Genomic DNA, 22,920 nt, shown 5'->3' with positions numbered 1-22,920 from the left:
TAAACTCAGAAAGTGTCCTCCCTCTTCTGGATAGTCATGGGCCTTCAGAAAATGTGGACAGCATAAATGAACTTGACTGGCATTGTTTAAAGCATGGTTAATCACAGGTGATTCTTATCTAGCCTATAAAAGTACAAAACATTTCACTTCTCTTACCACAAAACATGAGGCTAACCTCAATTTCTCACATCTCCACAAAAGAGTACCTAGTCATGCCACTGCAGGTGGTGGTGCCCCAAGCCAGAAAGACCACCAAGAGGAGTCTGTGGAGAATGTGTTACTCTATATTCCCCATCAGGCCTCTTCTGCCACACAGATTTGAAAAAATATACAGGTTTAAGTCAAGAGTGTGCGCTGTATGCACACAGCTTGCAGCCCAAAACCCCTGCTCCCCCTTCCAAACAGACTGTCACCCCTAATCAGAAATTCCCTAGTGGCCTCAGTGAGACAGGGTCAATAGTATCTGCATACCCAGAAATCATTCTGATGGGAATTTTACCAGCTTAGACTGAGTTGAGGACCTAACCCGACGGCCTGCTTTTCCCTCTTGAGGTACTGACAGGCAAAAGCTATCAGAGCAAAAGATATGAAAACACCAGGCTGTTTTCCAAGAACCCTGACAGGCCTCACTCAAGGTGGCTGCCAAGTTCACCGGTGAGACTGCTCTAAGGTACTGCGAAACAGCTCCCTTGACCTCAGGCACATACTAATGCTTTCGGCCGAATGCTGTTGGAAATGCCTGAATGTTTTCATGTCCATGAGGCAGGCATTTCCTTGACCATACCTGGATATGGAAGCCCTCTAATCAAACTGATCATAAGAAGAGATGTTTTTTACTACTTTTTTAAAGCCTACTTAAAGATGTTTGACTTGAACAGATTTATAAGAGCATTATTCACAACAGCAAAAAGGTAGAAGAAACTGAAGTGTGCACTAATGAACAAGTGAATAAAATGTGGTATATACATGCAAATGGAATATTATTAAGCCTTAAAAAGAAAGGCTATATGGTACAAGATGAATGACCCTTGAAAACATTATGTTGAGAGAAATACACCAGACACAAAAGGGCAAATATTGTATGACTCCACTTATCTGACGCCTAGAATTGTCAAATTCATAGAGAAAGTAGAAGGGTTGGTTGCCAGGACTGGGGGCAGGGGAAGGGGGGAGACGGAAAGTTATTATTTAATGGGTGTAAAGTTTCAGCTTGAGATAATAAAAAAATTCTGAAGAAGGATGGAGGTCATGGTTGTACAATGTGAACATACTTAATGCCACTAAACTGTACTCTTAAAATTGGTTAAAATAATAAATTTTATGTTATGTATATTTTAAAATGCTTGTACTTTTTAAAAACAGATTGGCCCTGGCCAGTTTGACTCAGCAGTAGAGGGTCAGCCCGCAGACCCAAGAGTCACGGGTTCAATTCCAGCCAAGGGCACATACCTCGGTTGTGCCTTGTCATGCGGGAGGCAACCAGTCGAGGTGTCCCTCTCACATCAATGTTTCTCTCTCCCTCTCTCTCCCCCCCTCCCACTCTATCTGAAGATACTTGAGAAAATATCCTCAAGTGAGGATTAAAAATAAATAAATAAATAAAAGATTCAATTCAAAACATTCTCAGTCATATCTTAGAAATATTCTCTTTCTTAAACCCATACAAATAAAATATACAGCTCTATATATACTTAAGGATCCACCAAAACTGCCTTCAGTTTCCAAACGGGGCCAAAATCCAATCATCGGTTTCCATCTGAAAGGCCAAGCCCAGAATGCTGTCATTTCTGGTCTCCTCGAACTGGCACATGATCAATGATGCACCACAGCAGCATGGCAACATCAGCAATACGAACAGGCACATCACTCAAATATTTACCAGTAACAGCTGAAGATTCACTTCCAAAAATTGGTGAGCATTCCAGATGTGTCTTAGAATAAAAATCTTCTCCCCACAGGGCCCAAGGGTGGCACTCCTATGTGACGTCCAAGGGATCTTGCCGCGTACCTGATATGTCCAAAGACGGGATGGGGTGGCTAGTTACCACATATTTGAAAAGGTGGCTGAAGTAAAAGCAAACATTGTACTCCGCAGATAGCAGCATCGACTGAGCATGCAGACTAACAATGCTGAGGAGCACGCTAACAACTAGCGGTTACTTGGGGAAAGAAGTCAATTGTTAGAAATGGAGGTGCCTCGAGAGAGCAGACATTTCTCCCATATCACATCAGTAAAGATCCTCCTATCACTCTTCTCCGGGACATATGCTGAAACTGGTGAGCAGGCAGTGAAAGCCGAGATGCAGATGGAGATTTGGAACACAGCTCTGTTATCTTGAGAGCTCATTACCTGCTTGCTGCCACACTTCCAGAGACAAGGCTCATTTTCTCTCAACTGGTTGTGAGAAGCAGCGATCGGATGCAAAAACATCAGGGAAAAAATCGTAGCTGAGCAACAACCTTACTTCTGCTTCGGAGATCATTCAGATCTATCCCCATTCAAGCACTGCACAAAGCTGGGCTGAGGGGTCACCTCAATGAAACCGTATCATCACCAAGGAAATCTTTAGTTCCAAGAGTTAAAGGGGAGAGAAGCCATTTATTTGACAAAAGTTTAATAAGCTGGAGACAAACTACCACTTACAGTGTTTTATATTGACAGTTGGCAAAAATAATTCAAAAACTAAATAAATAAATAAGAGCCTGCTCCTCCCTCCCCCACCTCAGCTGAAAGTCACTACCCAGCACCACAAATGTTCACTGCACTGATCGAATGTGCTAACAATTAAGTTTCTGTACCACAATGCAAACTCTATTATAATGTCAGTAACACTATAGTAAGTTTTGTAGAACTTCAGATTTAGAGTTGTATCCCAGAAGTCGATTCTAGAACAGTGAAATTTAGCTTTGGCAATACTACTCCGTTTAGCATTCCATCTTTCAGAATTTGGTCAAAATATTTATAGAGAAAAGATTAGAAGGATACATACCAAAATAACAGTGGTTACCTATGGGTAATAAGATTATGAATGGCAATCTTTTCACTTGTATATTTTCTATATAGAGGAAGAGGAGTAGGGGAGAAATGGAGGAAGGGGTAAGAGCGAAAGGGGGTGTACAGGAGAAGAAAAAAACGTTTTTCTAAAAGACCAAACAGGTTGCCCTGGCCGGTTTGGCTCAGCGGTTAGAGTGTAGGCCTGCGGTCTGGAGAGACCCGGGTTCGGTTTCCGCTGAGGGCATGTACCTTGGTTGCAGTTTGTCCCCAGTCCTGGTTGGGTCGTGCGGGTGGCAGCCACTCGATGTGTCTCTCTCACATCAATGTTTCTCTCTCTGTCTCCCTCCCACTCTATCTGAACAAAACATGGAAAAATGTCCTCAGGTGAGGATAAAAAAAATAAAATAAAAATAAATAAATACAAGACCAAACAGGTTGAAAGGCAAATGCACAGCAGCCTTGAACAGTCAGCACAGGCTATACGCTGCCCAACGCCAAGTTCGCTGTTCACAGACCCTGATGTCAGGGGTGCCCTGGCCATCCTATCCCTTATCAATGTCCAGCTCAAACCTGCTCTCCCCAGTAAATGCCTCCATGAACATTTCCGCCCAAATTCCTTGAGTCGCAGTCACCAGGACAGACCATTCTATCACACTGCCCTGGCATCAGGCCGCCTCTGGAGTGTCACTCTTCAGGACAGAGCCCGCAGCTCCTTCCTCTTGGGACCTGAGAGCCTGACACAGCCTGGCACATAATGGGAGTGCACCAAGTTTAGCAAAGAACGCAGCACTTTAACTTGCCACATGGTGCCAACAGCATTCTACTTTATCTCAACCCCATGACAGGTGGCCACACTACCAAAGACAGTCATTCATTTCTTCTTCCTCAAGAAGTCTGCTTTGCTTTGGAGGGAATTAATCTTTAAGGCAGCTTTATGGGGGTCACTGATTTGAAATGCCTACTAGTTTTCAAACATATCTGCCTAGAAGAGCCATATCCGCAGTGACTGGGAGAGGCCACAGCTGTACCTAGTGGAAAAGATGCCCACGGAAAATCAGGACGTCCAGATTCCAATTCAGGCCTTGCCGGGCTCCAACAAGGGATTTAAACCAGATCACTTCTAAGACTAAAGCACTGCTCCACATGGCTACAAACACAAGTAAGTCAGAGGCCCAAAGCTCAGAACAACACGAGGCCCCAGAGAGGTGACGTGAACGACAAGAGGCAATTCCGGGGGAGCGGGTGATGAGGCCAGTGACAACTACAGGCCAAAGCACAGAAGCTCCCCTAGTCCTGAAACAACTGTGCTGCCAGCACCCCTTTCCACACAGAGTCTTGCACTGAGCTGGGAGAAAGGAAGACAGTTCGACACCTTAATGACTTCCTTACGACTTCCAGAGCATCTGTAACTTCAGGTCAGGGAGGTAGCTAACAGCAGGCATACAGAGAATCCTGATCAGACCTCACAGAAGATTAAACTGCCTGTTAAAGGGTCATTCTATTTGTAATCCTCCTATAAGTACCTGTAAAACTTTTTATGAGAAACTCAATATGGCCCCTTGTAGACTATAAGCGTGTTAAAGGCAGGAACCATGGCTGCCTAGTTCATCACTATGTCACCAGTCCCCAGCAGGGGGCGTGGCTGCTACGAGGCCCCCAACCACTATACCTTAAATCGTTCTTTTGTTGTTTTTTTTAACAAAAGCAGTACAGCCCTGGCCAGGTAGCTCAATTAGTGAGAGCATTATCCCAATACATGACGGATGCAGGTTCGATCCATCAGGGCACATACAAGAGTCAACCAATGAATGCATAAATCAGTGGAACAGCAAACTGACATTTCTCTCTCTCTCTCTCTCTCTCTCTCTCTCTCTCTCTCTCTCACACACACACACACACACAGAAATCAATAAATTAAAGAAAAACATATCTTTTTGCACATAACAATATTTTTAGAAGAATGTTCTATATGAGTGTTCTTCTAGATGTGGTTTTTAAGTGTTGCCTAGTATTCCACTGTGCAGTGTACACATTTTAATTCATCTCCTGTTACTGGATTTAGCTTTCTAACTTTTCACCATGGGATGAATAATGGTCTTAATTATTTCTTCAAATAAACTCCCAGAAGTAGAATTACTGGATCAAATAGTGTGTGCATATCTATGCCATCCCTCTTAAAAGCTACCCTCCAGACCCTTATCATGAAAGACAACTGACATTACCTTTATTATTCAGGTAAACTGCTGTGGACTTTGCAAGCAGAAGCTCCTAAAATAGGTTTCTTTGGCATCAGCAACCAAAGCCCTTAACTGTCCTCTGCAGACCTATTTTGGTGCCCATCAGACCCAGAAATCTGAGAAGCAGCATCTGCTCAGTGGTCTTCTGCTCTCCTCCCAGAGCTCAGCCTCCTTTTCTTGCTTAGTGGAGAACAAAACCACAGTGTAGCATCACACCTGCCACCCCCTCCCTTCTCCCACTAAGCTCCTTGGTCTTCCATGATGCCAGCTGTGTCATTCTGCTTCTCTTACTTCCTCAGAGGAACAGCTGAACCTGTCCCACCCATAAGACATAAACACCAGTCCCTGAGAACTGCAATGAGGCTCTGTGTGTGTGTCTGCCTCCTGCCCTGAGGCAGTCACTGCTCGGTAGTCCTCTCAAGAATGGAAACACAGCGATAATGAGCCTCAATGGCACAATTTTAATGTTGTATCCACTTTCATAAAAATGAACCTTTCCAAGATCTTCCAAGTGATTTTAATGAAAGTTCTAAACACTCTTGCCAGGAAAATGCACATACCTAAAATGATAAATTTGATTCAGTGGCCTCATGAAATCCATCCAAGGACCCCAATAAGAACGCCTAGGCCACTGATAATGCCTTCAAACAAATGGCCATAAGGAGGCTTGAGAGATTCCTAAGTGTTCTCTGTTTGTAAAATCAAAGGGAAGGGAAAACGGGCCGTGTTCAGGGCTCTATGGAACCTGGAACTCTGCCCAGCCAACTGCCAGTACCTTCGTAGAGCCTTTCAGAGTAGCTCAGGTGTCACTGCTCCAACAGCAGCAATAAAGCAAATGTCAAATTACCGGCCTTGTGAATGGGTGGCAGAGCCCTTAGGAGGCAGCGTGAGACTCTGCCTCCTGACTGCCTGGCATGCTACTTATCACTGACTTGATTATTGTTATCTGTCCCATTACCAGAAAACTCCATGCAGGCGAAACCTTTGCTTGTTTCCCACCTATACTGTACTCTCAGCCTCGTCCAAGCCAAGGCTGCGGGTCCCAATGGTTTAGAAAATTTAGGCTTCCACAGAGCAAGGACATACATGAGACACTCCATGCACCGGGGATCTGAGGGCGAGGAGAGTGAACGAACAGCCAGGGGGAACAGGGACAGGCTCTGGGATTGGGGAGAAACACAAGAGAAGGACTACAGTCTACATGGTGACAATCTCAACAACACATGGCCACAAAGGTGGGTTCAGACGGACAGTCCCAGTGCACTAACTCCTTGTCTCACTCAGGGTGCCTCTAGTCAAGTGAATGGCCAACATGCCCTTGAGTGATCAGAAAGGGAACCAGCACTCCCACCCCATCAAACAGGGCATCTCTGGGTCACCTTCGGCCGCCACTTCCCAAGGTCACCTCAACAACGGCGGATGCTGCCCTGCACTGCCGCAGGCACATGCCAAGGGTTTTCACTTGACAACACTGTGATCGAGTATTTATTATTCCTATTTCACATGAGAAAAAGCCAATGTCCTAGAAAGACAGTCACACCTGTCCCCACTTGCTCCCTCCTAATCTCAGGTTACCAAGGCAGCCTGGCCCGGGCGGAGGCCGTGGATTCTCCCACGCAGGGTTTTCCCCAACACCCTTCCAGTCCGGTGGCTTCCCCTCCAGCTCGCCAATGCAGCTCTCCTCTCCTCTCCAACTGTCTGTGCACTGTCACCAGCCACTGCCCCGCGTGTCCTCACATTTCTCTCTCCCCTCGAGCCTTCTCAGAACAAGGGAACCCCTCTTCTCTTTGGGCCCCAGGAACATCCACACCTCCAGCCCCTTTTCAGACATCTGCCCAAACTGTCAGCCTGGGATTCTCAGGAGGGGAAATGTTCCCAGCATCCCGTCAGCTGCTATGTCTCCTCTTCCTGACTTGTCCAGCCTCTACCACCACTGCGAGGGGGGGCCCCTTCAGCCAACCCTCCCCTCCTCCTTAGGGGATAGTGTTCTTGAGGTCTGTCCCCACCACCCTGCCCACAGGACCTTTTCCTTCTTTCCTCAGCCTTCACTAAACCTGCGACTCGGGAGCTCCGTTCCTGCCTTGAGCATCATCCATCCACCTGGCTCAGCTGTGGAGCCCCCACCCCATAACCTGAGAGTAATCCCCACATCCCTTATACTTTGTCTTTATATACTTTGTCTTTGTAACGTTAGTTACAACAGCCTTCATGATTCACACGGTATGCCTGAATGAAACTTGCAAAAGACTGACATTTTACACCACTAACGGAGCTCGCCTGCCAGGAGCAGCATCGATCATCACGCGGAAAATACGAACGGTGAAGAATCAACCACTCATTGCTCTTTCTATAAAGGGGTTTGTACACCCATCCAAATGGGACTGGGGAAGGAAGATACGTTTTTATTAACAGGATAATAAACGACTGATGACATGGAGCTCATGAGAGACTCTCGTCAGGTGTCTCACAGTCACAGGATTCATGGAGTCTGGGGACTAGGCAGCTAGGGGTCAGCAAATCCAAACTCAGAGACCAAGGTGGCCAAGGTCAATGCTTGTCACGTATACCTTAGCTTGCATGTTGTTTGTAAAAGTATTAAGGAAAGGAAAGGGGAAGGGGAAAGGAAGGAGAAAAGGGGGAAAGAAGTTAAAGAGAGGACAAAGAAAATGACAAAGCAAACCACTGAAAACAAAATTGTAAGGGGAATTAGCACTTGCCAGAAATTGAAGAATAATAACCTAAAACCTTGCTTTTAACAAAATCTCTCTTTAAAAAGCTGATTTAGCCCTGGCCGGATTGGCTCAGCATCGGCCCACAGACCAGAGAGTCCCGGGTTCGGTTCCCGCTAAGGACGCGTACCTCGGTTGCAGTTTGTCCCCGGCCCTGGTTGGGGTCATGTGGGTAGCAACCACTCAATGTATTTCTCTTGCATCAATGTTTCTCTCTCTCTCTTCCTCCCTCTCTCCCTCCGGTTCTATCTGAAAGATAAATGCAAAAAAAAAAAAAAAAAAAAAAAGCTGCTTTACCTTAAAGGTAGAAAATTAGGTTTTATATTCCTAGGACGTAGCTAAAATTTGGCAACAATTTTTAAAGACAAAGAAAGTAAACTGTCAAGTGCTCCCTACGACTTCCTACGGTGGTTTTGAAATACAGTTCCAGTTCCCAATTCCCCTCTGCTGGCTGACCACTCACAGCACACATCTTCCTAGTCTCCTCTCTGTTGTGGGAGTTACCTCACTAAAAATGGAAACCCAAAAAAAAAAGACCACTTCCAGTTCCAGCTATAGTAACCTATGGTATCATTTCCCTTGGCACATGTACAGTTACGCAAGGAACATGAGCAGGCGACCTTCTGCTCCTCCGCCCAGCCCCCTGCTCCCGGATTCGGGGTGTAGCTACCATACTGCACTCAGTCCTTGGTGATGGCATTTATCTGTGGACATGTCCATCTACCACCTCCCCCCACTAAGCCTTTAAGGACCCATCTCACTCATCTCTGTATCTCAAAGCTTAACAGGGTGCTCTAGCCTATAGCAGACCCTTAGCACATGTTTATGCCATTGTAAAACCCAGGATATAAAAAGATCAGACTGGCCCTGACCAGTTTGGCTCAGTGGTTGGAACATTGGCCCACAGACCAATGAGTCATGGGTTCGATTCCAGTCAAGGGCATGTACCTCGTTGCAGACCCGGCCCTGGTCAGAGTCATACGGGCAGCAACCGATTGATGAGTCTCTCTCACATTGATGTTTCTCTCTCCCTCTCTTCCTCTCTCCCTTTTTCCCTCTCTCCCTCCCACTCTGTCTGGGGATGGATAGAAAAATATCCTCAGGTGAGTATTTAAAAAAAAAAAAGACCAGACTAGAGAACATCTGCATATGTGAACAGGCCTCTCTGGCCCCCCCAGTCTCTCCTTAGCAACCCCATTTCCTCTGCCCCACCACACACCCCGACCAAGCAAAAGAGCTCTTCCTGGCTGCTAGGGTCACAGGCTTCTAGGGTCGCAGGAGACACCAAACTTTCTTCCCAAATAAAATTTTCTTGTAAGTTCTCCTCTGAGTGAATTCTAAGTCCCGATTACCGATGAAAACTTTCAATTCTAAAATTTTCTCATTCGAGTTTTATGTGCAACATTGTTAAGAAGAGAGAAATGCAGCCTCAACTGCAAAACAGAAGGCGTGTGCTAGGACAGCAGCAGTTCGCACCCGAGGGCTTCCTGTGCGTGGGCACCACGCTAGGCTTGGGCACGCTGGCCACTCCGCCTCACCACAGCTCGAGACGGTGCACAGCCCTGTGCTTTGCTGCTTTTTTTTTAAGTGCCTTCCTGCAGACACTTTTCTATTACAATTAACCCAGTCAAATAAGATTCTCTTCTGCCTCTCCCCTGTCAGACTATGTGTCTTCATACACTTTTAATTTCTCTGAGCCTAAATCTTCCGAAAGGCATAAAGGGTGGACTCAAAGCTTTTTGGTGCCTATGGCCGTTAGTGGGGAGGGTGAAAAACAACAAAATGACAACAAACCAGGGCATCTTCCTGGGATGAGATGCACCAGGTAGCACTTGGTGCTTCTAATGAGTTTTGACTTGCATTCCAAATTTTCTCTCGACCCTGGATTATCATCCATTTTAGCCACGTTGGAAACACAGGTAGGGCTGGAAAGCAAACTTCTACCCTGAACTGGCCCAGACATTCCTCTGCTGGCCTAGCTAAACAGGACCATGTGAGTTCAGTTTTATTTCATGTGGAAAATATTTTAAATTTCTGAATCTGAAATCATCTCACCTGACTGTGACCAGAAGTGGGAGCAGCTGCTCCTCACTAACGTGGGCATTGCTATGGCAGTGGTTCTGAGTGGTCTCCAGACCAGCAGCATCAGGGCACAGGTTAGAGGAGTCAGGGGCCCCTCCCCAACCTACTTGCCTCAGAAACTCTGGTGGGGGTGTGTCCAGCACAAGGTGTTTGTCACAAGCCTCCAGGTGATTGTGATACGTGCTGAAATTTGAGAACCACCAGCTTAGGTTGATAAACCTCCAAGGTCATGGGAATGCCCTGCTGGGCTACCCAGTGTTTTACAACGCTTTACATAAATTATTTCTCTCCACCAACAGCACCTACTCTGATAATTTTTGCCAACTGGCAAAGGCCCCAAATGCTAAATTCCTACTTTGTTGGGTAAATTACTTATGCACCACTCTCCTCAGCTCTAAAAAGGGGGTAATGATATCCATCCCCTAAGAATGTCACAAGAGTCAAGGGCTTAGTGCTTTGCAGGTAGTTAGCCCTCAACAATTGTGAATCCTATGATTAGATCTTTGCCTACTCAGAAGTAGGAATACAGCAAAATAAAGCTTGCTTCCCGCATGCTAACCACCTGACCTCTGCAACCAGTCCTTCCAGATCCCTGACCCGGGGCCTCCAGGACCGACAGGGACAGCACATGGCCCACTATCTATCAAGCATTTAATTGTTCAGTCTACAACCTGAGCACCTACCACGTGCCCAGCAATGTGCAGAGAAAGCCCACTCTACGGGACTGTGCCTCCAACAGGTCTTTCTGGGCAAAAGCCATCCAACTCCGGGGCATAAGACCTCACATTCCTGAGTAGCAGGAATAAGACCTCATAAACCCCCTTTGCCGCTTTAACTCATCTGGCCAACCCACAATCTGGTTTCTAAACCAGTGCTGACGAGAAACACAATGAATATTAACAAGAGCAGTCATAAGAAAAGCTAACATCTATATTGTGATTACCTAGTGCCAGGAACTGCCTGACAAATGTTAATTTATGTAGTTCTCCCAAGCGTCCTGTGAGTACCTGCTATTACTGCACCCTCCCTAGAGAGTTAGGTGCAAAGGGTTTACCTAACTTGCCTAAGTCCCACAGTTCCTAAATGGTAATGCCAAAATCTGAACCCCATCTAGCTCCAGGGTCAGTGCTCTTCACCAGTGTACTACGTGACAGACAGCTACTAGTTATCTAGGCATCTATTAGCCACTTGTCATCATTGATGCCAAAGCACTTAAATTTAGGGACAAAATCCACTGTCACAAAGTTCAACACTAGGCCCTCAAACCCTGGCAGAAATGCTAACTTCACCAGTCCCTCCCCTCCCCTAATCTAATTCTACCCAAAGCAAGTCAGAACTCTCACAGAGCAGCATTTCTCTCACAACTCCCCTGACATCACACCACTTAACCCCTAATTATACACCATCTGTCACCCAGAGTTCTCTAACTGTTTCTCATACATGTCTTTTCTTCCCCACTGGACTGTAAAATTCTTTAGAATTACCTATGCTTCCTGTGAAGCTCCACAAAACTAGGTCAGAGCACAGGGTACACGTGTAGACTCAGAGAGTGTTACACGGTTAATTGAGTGGCTTATTCGCTTTGCCTTTCTGACACTGCTTTGTTATCAATCCCTAAGAAGCAGAATAAAAGTATGAAGTTGATGCTATTCAAAGCCAGCCTTCGGGAAGGTATTACACCAACATCCACTGAACAGCAACTGTTTCAAGAGCGGCACTCCATGCCTCTCCCACACTATCTCATTTAAACCCTCAGCAGCCTCCTAGGGAAGCCTGTTGGGATTCAGTTTGTGTTAGGAAGGACCTGGGGCTACAAAGGGTGAGTACCTTGCCCAGTGTCACTCAAGGCTGGTGAACGGAAAACCAAGACGGAAACAAGATCTGCCCCCAAAGCCCTTACCCTGCCTTCCTCTCAGATCCAGACTAAAAAGCCCAGACTCAAATTCTCCTCAAAACAACATATTACCTTCGTAAAAAATGTTATCGAGAGAAAATTTTAAACTCTATTAAAAAGTCATTTTTAAAAGATGGAATGACAACCACGTCCATGGAAAGAATTCCAATAATAACACAGAAAAGGTGTCAATTCTCCCCGTACTGGATTATACACTCGATGCAATGCCAACCACACTTCCAGGACTCTGTTGAAAACTTGACAAGCATCACAAAATGTATACGGAAGAACAAAGGTCCACAAACAGCCAAGTTCTGAAAAAGAAGAGCAAGTGAGGAGCTCACACTGCATATTAGATACACTGTAAAACTATAATAATAAAAATAACTTGGCATATAAACAGTCAGATATGACCGGAACAGAATAGAGAACTCAAAAACAGACCAAATCAATGTTTAGTTTAGTGTGGACAGTTTCAGCCGGGTGAGGGAAAAGTTCTGGAGATGGACAGAGGTGACGGTTGCACAGCAATGTGAATGCACTTAATGCCACTGAACTGTACACTTAAAATGGTTAAATGAACTGGCTGATTTGTCTCAGTGGTTAGAGCATCAGCCCTCGGACCAAGAAGATGCAGGTTCGATTTCTATCAAGGGCACATACCTGGGTTGTAGGTTCAATCCCCAACACTGGGCTGTGCAGGAGGCAACCAATCAATGTGTCTGTCATATTGATGTTTCTCTCTTTTTCTCTTTTTCTCTCTCTCTCTCCCCCTCCCTCTCCCTCTATCTAAAAATCAACGGAAAAATATCCTTGGGTGAGGATTAACAAAAAAGGAAGGAAGGAAGGAAGGAAGGAAGGAAGGAAGGAAGGAAGGAAGGAAGGAAGGAAGGAAGGAAGGGAGGGAGGGAGGGAGGGAGGGAGGGAGGGAGGGAGGGAGGGAGGGAGGATCTTGCCCTTGCCGGTTTAGCTCAGCGTTAGAGCGTCAGCCCGCGGACCAGAGAAACCTGGTTCGGTTCCCACTAAGGGCAATTTGTCCCTGGCCCCAGCTGGGGTCATGCGAGTGGCAACCACTCAATGTGTCTCTCTCATGTCGGTGTCTCTCTCTCTCTTTCTCCCTCTCTCCCTCCCGCTCTATCTGATATTAAATGCAAAAATGTCCTCAGTGAGGATAAAAAAAAAAATAGAGAATCTTTGTAATCTTGGAGAAAGGAAGAGCATCTTAAGAATCCTAAAGTGCAATATAAGGCAAAAAACTAATGGATTTGGGGTATATCCAAACTAAAAATTTCTGACAGTTACCACTGACAAAGTTAACAGATAGTAGAATGGGATTTATATCTAGAATATGCAAGAAACATCTGCAAATCAATACATTAGAAAAACAGACTAAAATTGGTCAAAGATACTGTAATAGCTAACAAATATATTAAAAGATGCTCAAATTCACTAATAAACTCACATTAAAATGAGATACCACTTTATAGCCATCAAATATAGGTAAAACTAGAAAGATAGTTACTATCAACCACAAGTAAGGATGTGAGGAATCAGAAACCCTCATGCACTGATGTGGGGATGTCAACCAAATCAGCAGCACTGGGAAAGAATTTGGTAGTGTTTAGTAAAAGCAGGTGTGCCTGTTCTCTTACCCACCCATCCTACTCCCAGGTATATACCCTTAGAGCAAAGGTTCTTAGACTTTCCCATGCATCAGAATCTCTAGGCTGGGCATGTTAAAACACAAACTGATGGATGTGCCCTCAGGGTTTCTATTCAGGAAGTCTAGCTTGTGGCCTGAGAATCTGCAACAGTTCCCAGGTGATGCTGATGCTGCTGGGTGTGGACCACTTTGAGAACCACTACCCCAGAGATATTCTCACAAGCATCATTAGGAGACCGCTACAGGAAATTTCACCACAGCTTTGCTCCCAGTAGCAGGAGTGGAGGCAAGGTAAGTGGCCATCACTAGAAAAAATGGGTAAGTAAAACTACTGGGTGCACAGCAGGCCAGCCGTACAAAGCAGCAGTCAGAGGATGCACCAGATAAACCTACACTAACAAAGATCTCACAAAGAAAATGTTGAATGAAAGTCTTTTCACTTTTAGGAATGTCTGAAATTTTCCATAATAAAAAGTTTTAATGCTGAGTGAGAAAGAAAGCGAATGAAATCTATAGAACAGTAACACTTAACGTAAGTTGAAAACACACACATATTTAACAAAGATATATAGATATACCCATGAATATATCCAACACAGGAGAGGAGGCTCCGCTGGTGGAGAGGGGAATGGGAGTGGGAAGAAAGGGGCACTGCACAGGGAGAGAATCTTGTGCCCAAACCTGAGGAATGTTAACCAACCCCTCAACAGAAGAGGGAAATGAGTTCAACTTGGGACCTGCTGATTAGCAGGTGCCTGTGGGACATCCAGGTAGACATTCTAGTAGCCAGTCATACAGTGCCTAGTAAGCGTTAAATCAGTATCAATCCAATCCCTTCATTCTCCCGGCCCCCAAATTTCCCTCTCCCTCACTTCCATGCATTTCATAAATCCAACAAGTCCGGCTTTCTCCACCCAGCCTCTCTGTCTTAGAATATGTCTGCATTTGAAGATGGGCCTCTAAGAGCTAATTAAGGTCAAATGAGATCACATGGGTGAACCTAATCCAACAGGGCTCTTGTCCCTATAAGAGGCAGACACAGCGATTCAGGTACACAGAGGAAAGGCCATGTGAGGACACAGCAAGAAGGCAGCAATCTGCAAGCCAAGGAGAGAGGGTCACGACAAGCCAACTCTATTAGCACCTTGATCTTGGGATTCCAGCCTCTATGATTGTGAGAAAATCCATTTCTGTTGCTTAAGCAAAAACAAAGAAACAAATACCAAAGCTATCTCTAAACGCCCACTCTACTGCATTAATACACCTTGGTTACTTCAGTTAAATCCCTAGGGCTTTGCAGGCTAAGGGGGGTCTTTTTGAAATACAAGCTTGGGGTGATTTCAGGCCCCCAGGGTCCATCTGCTCCTGAGCCCTGGAGTTTCCCTCTTTGACATATTAGTATTTAAAAAGAAGTTGGGGTGCTTGGCTTTTGGCCAAAGGGATGTTTGTCTACCTTTGTGTCAGAGTCTCTTTTCAGTGTGTGTCTGTGTGTGGTGTGTTATTTGTGGAGATAAAGAGGACTTGGGAGGAGAGCAGAGCACTCCAGTGGAGCCTGAGCCACCCTTGTTGATCAGCCACTCAATTCCATTTTACTGAAACAAGAAGTCTCAGTTACAAAACCAAGCTATCTTCCTGTGCCCACTAGCCCTTCCCCTTTCTTCACTTCCCCTCACCTGCATCCAGTACTGCTTCCCAACTCCCATATACAAAGGGGCTGATCCAAAATATGTTCCTCTGGTGATTATGTAACGTATTAAAGTAACAAACTTCACAGCCCAAATTCTTGGAATGTGATAGATGATAAATGACCATTTATATTTCCGACCAACAACCTTTATCGGAAACTCCAAAATCCTTAAGACCATGAATGCCATACAGGTCTTATATAACAGACTACTGTGACTATAGCTACCATCCAAAAAAAAGACAAAAAAAAAAAAAGCCATCTATAATTAGTCATGTGCCCACAAGGGCACACTGGCCACAGCTTTTTCCAATGGCCATCAAACAGTATACCATTAAAAGTGGTGGGAACGTGTAGGAGACAAGAAGAAGAGAAAAATCCCCACTGACTGGATTTATGTGAGAAAATACAACAGGTCCTTCTGGCAGCAGCTTTAAGCAAGCAAGCCTATGCCAGGAATGCATGTCTTTCGGGGAAGAAGAAATAGCTAAACAATTGGAGGAAGGAGCAGAACAGCTAAGGTAAAATACTGAAGAATGAGTGGGCCAAACACTCACACCTTCCCCAATGACTGGGGAGATTACTCACCCCTTGAGCAAACAATCCGAAATTTTTATTACCAAAACACTGTTCTGTCTTTTCGACAGTAGCACTTTTCATTGGGTGGTAAAGATTTGGGAATTCTAGAGTTTTCCTGAAATGCTCTGTATAAAATAAAGTTTTATTAATCAGTATATTTGATAGGCAGCGGGCATACTTTTTAGTTTTTTTATTTAAAAAGAATGAGAGCTAAATCCTTTAGATTTTCAAGAGATATGTTGGCAAAGCACACCTATGTTTTTCCAGCTGAGGTACAGGATCTGCCACAATTTGAAAAGTAGGGGGAAAAAGTAAAAAGGTTGAGTTTTCAAGCTAAAATCGAGCATTTATGGTCATCACAGGCAATCCTGACGTAAGCAAACATACAAGGTTAAGTGTCAAAACTTACTGACAAGCTTCTGTTATGAAAACATTTTTAAATTACAGTTGAATAAGCATTTACTGAGTATCTTCAAGTTAGGCACTTTATAAGATGCTAAACATCCTCCAATAAATAAGACATTTATAATAACTGTGTCCCTTTAATGTCAGATTAATCAATCCCTTAAATTAATTTTTTTAATGCACTGAAGAGTTGCAGAAATACATCTTACTATTTTACTAAATATGTAAATTTCTAGTCTGAAGCAGAAAAGAAGTAAAGACCAAGTTCTCTGCTTTGCATATCAGTATCATTTTCTGCAGAAAAATTAACTACTTAAACTGTGCATGGTGGCAGCTGCCACCTCCCGCTATCCAGCAGGTCTCAGAACTGGAGACTAAAAACCATGCTACACAGTTTAAGAGAAGCAGTAAAGAAACCCAAAAAAACCAAGGCCTCCAGACCTAATCAAAAAGCAAGATATGAAAAGTGAGCTGCTATAGATAGGCAGAAGGCAGCTAGCTCCTGGAGGTTCCCCCAAAGCTGATGCCACTGGCTTGCTGGCTTGCTTGGACAAGGCAAGGCTTCAGAGCTGGAAGGCTGCCACCTGCTGAATCACCAAACATCCCTGGGCTTCCCTTGGAGCACTGACCAGGCAAGGACCCATCCCCCTCCTGGCTTCTCCCGTGGACATCTTACACCGCGACCAATGAAACAGGCCAAAACAGCTGCCAACCCCGTTAAGTCTGGGCGGCCCTAGGCAACTCCCATCCCGTTGCTACGTCACCAGCCCACTCCTTTCTTTCTGCCCACTCGGTCCCCTCTGAATGTTCAACCCTCAGAGCCTGGAAGCGTGGGGAGTTCACAGCACACCATGACAGGCACTTAGCATTTCCATATCCAGGCATCCAACCAGAAACACCCCCAAATCTGAAAGCAAAATAACCTGTCCAAACAGCTTTAAAGGTCCAGGAAGGTAAATGTCAAGAGAGCTAAAATAGTAGGCAGGCCCTATAACAAAAATAAACTTCCCTTTCAGAGAGCAGCCTTCAGTCTGGGTTTCATAAGCGTGTACAGCGGAAGTCTGTAGTGTTTGAAGGTGAAAAGAAACATCTGAGAAGCACCTGCATGGATGCTCTTCACTCCTTCCAGCCACGTCAACCCTTGTCCCGATTTTTACTCGCGACTCCCAAGAGGGGAACAAGCGTTAACCAGAACGCGCCAGACTGAATCCGTTAGATGGCCCAGGACACCTAGTGGGCCCACCAAAAAAAGCTGCAACCCGAATCTTGGTGGGAGACACAGCCTCTACTGTCGCTGCTCTGCCCTTGACAAGCTCCTCGGAATCGCGGAGACCCTCACTCATGGGGAGAGTCGCGTCCTAGAGTGACTGTCCAGTTCCAGGCTGCGCCCGTGGGTCCTCCAGGCCTTACCCCCTAAATACCCTCATCCAGCGGGGGCAGCCCAGCGGGGTCTTAGAACCTCCTCCTACCTAAAGGCTGTTTTGCGTCCTGTGGAGGGGAGCTTGCTCCTCAGGGAATGGGGTCCCACCTGCTATGTTGTAGAGGGGCATAGAGGGGCCGCGGCGGGGGGGGGGGGGGGGGTGTTGGGAGGATCCTAAAACCCTGGGCGCCTGGCCGGCTGTGATCTGGCCGGGAGGTACCAACTGTCACGACGCCGCCCGGGGCGTGGGGGTGGGGCCGTGATTTGGGGTCGGTCCCTGCGGGTCTCCGGACCCTGGCCGGGTCACTGCCCAAAGGCAGCCCGTTTCCCGTTTCTTTGGCCCCGCCACCGTCCGCTCGCCCCACTCGGACATTAGGCAGTCTTCCAGACCGCACGCAGCACCTCTGAAAAGGTGCCCACTGACGCCCCCGCCTTCCTCCCCGCCCCAACTTGGACCAGGAGCCCTCCAGGCGGCCCGCCCCCTCGGATTCCGGGAGCCCGGCCGCGGGGCCACCGGACCGCCCCCCCCCCCCCCCCCCCGCGCCCACCCCCTAGAGCGGCAGCGCGGGGGAAGAGCCCGCCAGGTACGCGCGCGGCACGGTGCAGGCTGTACTCACGCCCCCTCGTCCCCCGGCTGCCAGCACTCGGCTCCCGGGAGTCAGGCCCAGGCCCGTGAGGCGGGTGTCGGATCGGCCGACCCCCGAAATCGTCTTTCTCCCCACGCCCCACGACTCACTTGCACCGGAGTCGCGGCAGCCGCCGGAATTCCGCTCGCCGAGCCCCCCGCCGCAGAACGAAATCCGGGGCAGGGCAGCGTCGGGGCTCTGCACCCGGATCGCGCTCTCGGGCCGGCTCGCCGGGCGCAAAGGGAAAGCCGCCTCCCCCGGCCCTTCCCGCTCGCGTCCGTGCCCGCAGCCGCCGCTGCCCCGACCGCTGCCTCCCTGGTGCGAACGCTTCCGACTTGCCACCGCGAGCCTCCCGGGCTGCCGAGCATGCCCAGTCCGCTGCCCGAGCCGGCCCGGCTTCCCGAGCGGCACAAATCCGCTCCTCCGGGTGTTCGCGGCGGCCGGGAGGGCGGGGCGGGTGGGCGGTGTCCGTGGGGGGCTCTTCCCCGGACCTGGGGCACCCGGGCCAGATACTGCACCCAGGGGCAGCTGGAGTTTGGCCCCTTTGTTTTACTTTTAGGTCACTGTAAGCTCGGGGGCGAGCGTTTTCCCCCACGACGAGAAAGGCCCGGCTTGCACAATCTCAGGGGCCGTTATGAGGCCACACGGAGCCGAGCTCCACGGTCAGAGGCGCTGCACCACGAGGGGCAGCGCCGGGGAGTCGGAGCGCTGCAGCTGGTCAGAACCGCGAGCTGGAGTCCGGGTCTGCGGCGGGAGTTTGCGAGCTACCGGAGGCTTCTCTCCCCCACCCAGCCTAAGAGCTGGGACACTTGCGATTAACTCCTGATTGAACGTTCATTAAAAAGGGGCAGGCCTACGTCTCTACAGACCACTTTCAAATCTCTATCCACAGACTCGCACGTCAAAAGCAATAAAGCCACCTGCGGGGTCTTGAAGCCGGTTGGGGCTGTGAAGGCGAGACCAGCTGTAATCTGCAGGAGAGGCTCGGAGCGCCTCCGGGCCGCCTCGCCCCGTCCGGGCCCCACCTCCCACGAGCCCCTCGGAGTTGCGCAGAAAACCCGGAGAGTGGTTAGCTGGGGCTGAAACACTGCGCATGCCCAGTAGCCGGATCTGGAGCAGGTTGCCCAAAGGAAGGTTTTCTTCGAAGGACCCCTGAGCCCGGGTAAGGGGCGGACGGCGAGGAGAGGTGGCTTTCCGCCGCGGCGCCCTCCCTCCCCGGCCCTACCGCGCGATAGCCCTGCAGCGGAGAGGCTGCCCGGGGCTGCGCCTCCCACGGTGTCGAAGACCCGACTGGCGGGGGAGGGGGCGCGCGACGGTATCGCGGTGACACGTGACTGTCCGTGGTGCTTCGGGCAGCCATCTTCCGCCCGGCCATCGGGCCGCGGGCGGTCGGAACGGACTGGGCTGCGGACGGGATGGGAACGGAGTGCCCTAATCCCGCCACGCCCTCCCCAGGGCGCTAGCCTCCTCTCTGCACCTGCCTCCGCCGCCCCAGGCGCTGGAATCGTTGCGCTGGCCCTAGGCTTGCGTGGGGACAGCTGCCGCCGGGCCAGGAACCGGCGGCTATGAAATGCAGAGGGCAGATTCCGGGGTCGGACGGCCTCTGCTGTCCCCCAGAGGTGGAAGTTGGAGAAAGGGGTTCCCTTCTGTAGCATAGTGACAGCGCTGCTCCAGCTGCCTCCTTGTGTTAACCTGTTCCCCGCAGAGGCGGCGTGATGTGTTGGCAGAAACGTCTGGACCGAGTCCGTCGCTCTTCCCTGCGGTGCAGTACCCACAGCCCCTTCCGGTGGGCAACTTGGAAGGCGATATTAATAGTTAATATTTATGGAGCTCCCGCCACGAAGCACTCCGGGGTCCATGTGATCTTAGGACCAGCCTTGTTACCGTCATAGGAGAATTTGTTAGAATTGCAAAATTCTACAGAATGGGAAACTCGAAGGGTGGGTTGCTGCGATCTCATTAACAAGTCCTCCAGGTGGTTCTTCTAGACACTTATTTCTTTATTCGAAGTAAGCCTCGGGGCGGCCCATTTTACAAATGTGGCATTGAAATTTTACATGGTTGACCCTAAAAGACATCCAGCGGTGGAGAATTCAAACCGAGCTAGTCTGCCTCAGTGCAGGCTATTTATCGCTCCCTTCACTTGGCTTTCTGGCTGCTTCGCCCCTTGACACTAGAATGCTCTTCTCCGGGAGGCTGAGAAAGTGCAGTAGTCACACAAGGCTTTAAAATAACAACTGAAATTTAGTTCATGTTTTGAGTGTCTACAGAGGGTAAGGCTCAGTGAGTTATAGTAGCCCTACTGAGTTTTCCTGAGTTTGCACTAGAGGTCAGAGAAGGATTGCTTTCTTATAATGTAAATTTTTCTAACTAAGGGAATGCCACAGAAGACTGCTGGCTAGTTTCTCTGAAGTGTGATTTATGCAGTGTAGCTTAAGATTTGGACTTCCTAAAATAAAATTTACGTAAGCATCTGGTGTAGAGTTGTGTCAAGGAATCTTTAAATTTAACTTTAAATGCCCCCCCTAAAGTAAGGATAACCTAAATTTTGCTAAGTATTGATAATTCTTTATTATAAGTGGTTTTTCTAGGATGCTCATTGTAATGTTTTTCCAACCCTGGCCAGTTTGGCTCAGCGGTTAGAGCATCAGCCTGCGGACCAGAGAGCCCGGGTTCGGTTTCCGCTAGGGGCACATACCAAAAAAAAAAAAAAATACATATATATATATATTCATTTTTTGTGCGTTTGAAATCTTTTATAATACACATTTTTTATTGTTTTGCATGAGCAATTTTAAGACTATATACATTATAACACATGAAAAAAAGCAAGGTATAAAACTATTTGCACTTTATTCCCATTTCATAAAACAATTCAAAGAAAAAAAGCTATATATTGTTACAGAAAAGAAGAGACAGTAGACCTAAAATTCAGTCACTTTTGTTAAGCCCCACATCAACAAACCAAGATTTAATATCTAACCTAATTGCCGGTTCGGCCTCTCCCAGGAATGTAACTTTAATCTGAAATCACCTGATCAATACAAGTGAGGTAATCCAATTGATAGATGATACCCATCCCCCAAAGGAGGGTGACCTTGCCTGAAACAATCTACTTTTTGTTAGAAACTTCCTTTTTTTGCCCCTTTTCTTCTTATAAAAGCCTTCCATTGTGTACAACTCCTCAGAAATCCTTTCTGTTTGTTAGATGGCATTCTGTCCAATTCTTGATTTTTTTAAATAAAGCTTATTTGATTTTTAAATATACTCAGTTGAATTTTATTTTTTAACAGATTTGGTGGCAGTGGTGGGATCCAAAGCAAACTTTTTTTAAATCAATTTTTAGAAAGAGAAACATTGATTTGATTTGTTGTTTGGCTTATTTATGCATACATTGGTTGCTTCTTGTATGCACCCTGACAAGGGATAGAACCTATAACCTTGGCGTATTGGGACGATGCTCTAACCAACTGAGCTACACAGCCAGAGCAAAAGCAAACGTCTGACAGCATTTGGGGACAAAAAACACAGTCATAGCACCCACAAACCCTTTTTCAGTTCTCTGTCTTTTTCACCATTTCCAAGGGCCATGAATAAACTCTTCTGTGTTCCAAGCTCTGCTCTCTTTGCATTGAGTTCCCAATCTATTTGGCTTTCCAATACAAGGCAAGTCAGTTTGAGCTGACAGACTGTTCTGCCCAGGGCCAAAACCCTTAGCTTTTATTACAGACCACAATTGGTGGAAAATTCCATCCCTTGATTCTGTCCCAAGATCCACATGGGTTGGCAATTTCCAGTTCCCCATTTATGTGGACCCCCTAGTTTGTAGTCCCCATTTGTTAAGGGTAAACTGGTTCAGATTTTTTCCCCAATGCAAGAATCCACCCTGAACATTGTTGGTGCTCACAGAACCTTCTCTTGACCAGGACACAACAACATCTCTTGTTTGTTTTGTTTTGTTTTTTGTTTTTTGTTTTTTAAATTAATTTCTTTATTTTTGTTACAGATATTTCTCCTTTTTCCCCCACTGATTCTCTCCTCCCCCTCCCTCCCCACTCTGTCCCCAGCTTTGTTGTCCATAACCTTTGTTCATGCACACATGCATATAAGTTCTGTGGTTTATCTCTCCCCCACCACCCCCTCTTCTGGGGATTGTCAGTCTGTACCCCACTTCCACATCTCTAGGACTACCCCATTCCTCAGACTGTTATGTTCATTATATTCCACAAATAAGTGAGATTATATGATATTTGTCTTTCTCTGTTTGGCTTGTTTCACTTAGGATGATACTTTCCAGGTCCCTCCAAGTTGTCTCAAAGGATAAGAGATCTTTCTTTCTTATAGCTGCATAGTACTCTATTGTGTATATGTACCACTGCTTTTTTATCCATTCGTCAACTGATGGACATTTGGGCTGTTTCCAGATCTTAGCTATTGTGAATAGTGCTGCTACAAACATGGGGGTACATATATTCTTTCTGATTGGTGTTTCAGGCTTCTTAGGGTATATTCCTAGAAGTGGGATCACTGCGTCAAATGGCAGTTCAATTTCTAATTTTTTGAGGTAACACCATAGTGTTTTCCATAGTGGCTGCACCAGTCTGCA

General features: G+C 47.0%; 1 protein-coding gene across 5 annotated transcripts in view; it reads right to left on the bottom strand.

Annotated features, from left to right (window-relative positions):
• Positions 1 to 18,579, bottom strand: part of SGMS1 (sphingomyelin synthase 1) — a 264,910-nt gene extending 246,331 nt beyond the window's left edge. For 4 of the 5 annotated variants that reach the window (XM_036264653.1, XM_036264650.1, XM_036264648.1 and 1 more), the window contains exon 1: positions 1,880 to 2,027. The gene's annotated coding sequence lies outside the window, so the exon portion shown is untranslated. Of the gene's footprint in view, positions 1 to 1,879; positions 2,028 to 18,424 lie in introns of those variants that run through there. The other variant, XM_036264649.1, reaches the window with a different exon arrangement.
• Between the last annotated feature and the right edge of the window lie 4,341 nt (positions 18,580 to 22,920).

Source organism: Molossus molossus, unplaced genomic scaffold, assembly GCF_014108415.1.
Source record: "Molossus molossus isolate mMolMol1 unplaced genomic scaffold, mMolMol1.p scaffold_m16_p_17, whole genome shotgun sequence".
NCBI lineage: Eukaryota > Metazoa > Chordata > Mammalia > Chiroptera > Molossidae > Molossus > Molossus molossus.
This window is presented reverse-complemented; position numbering and strand designations above follow the sequence as displayed.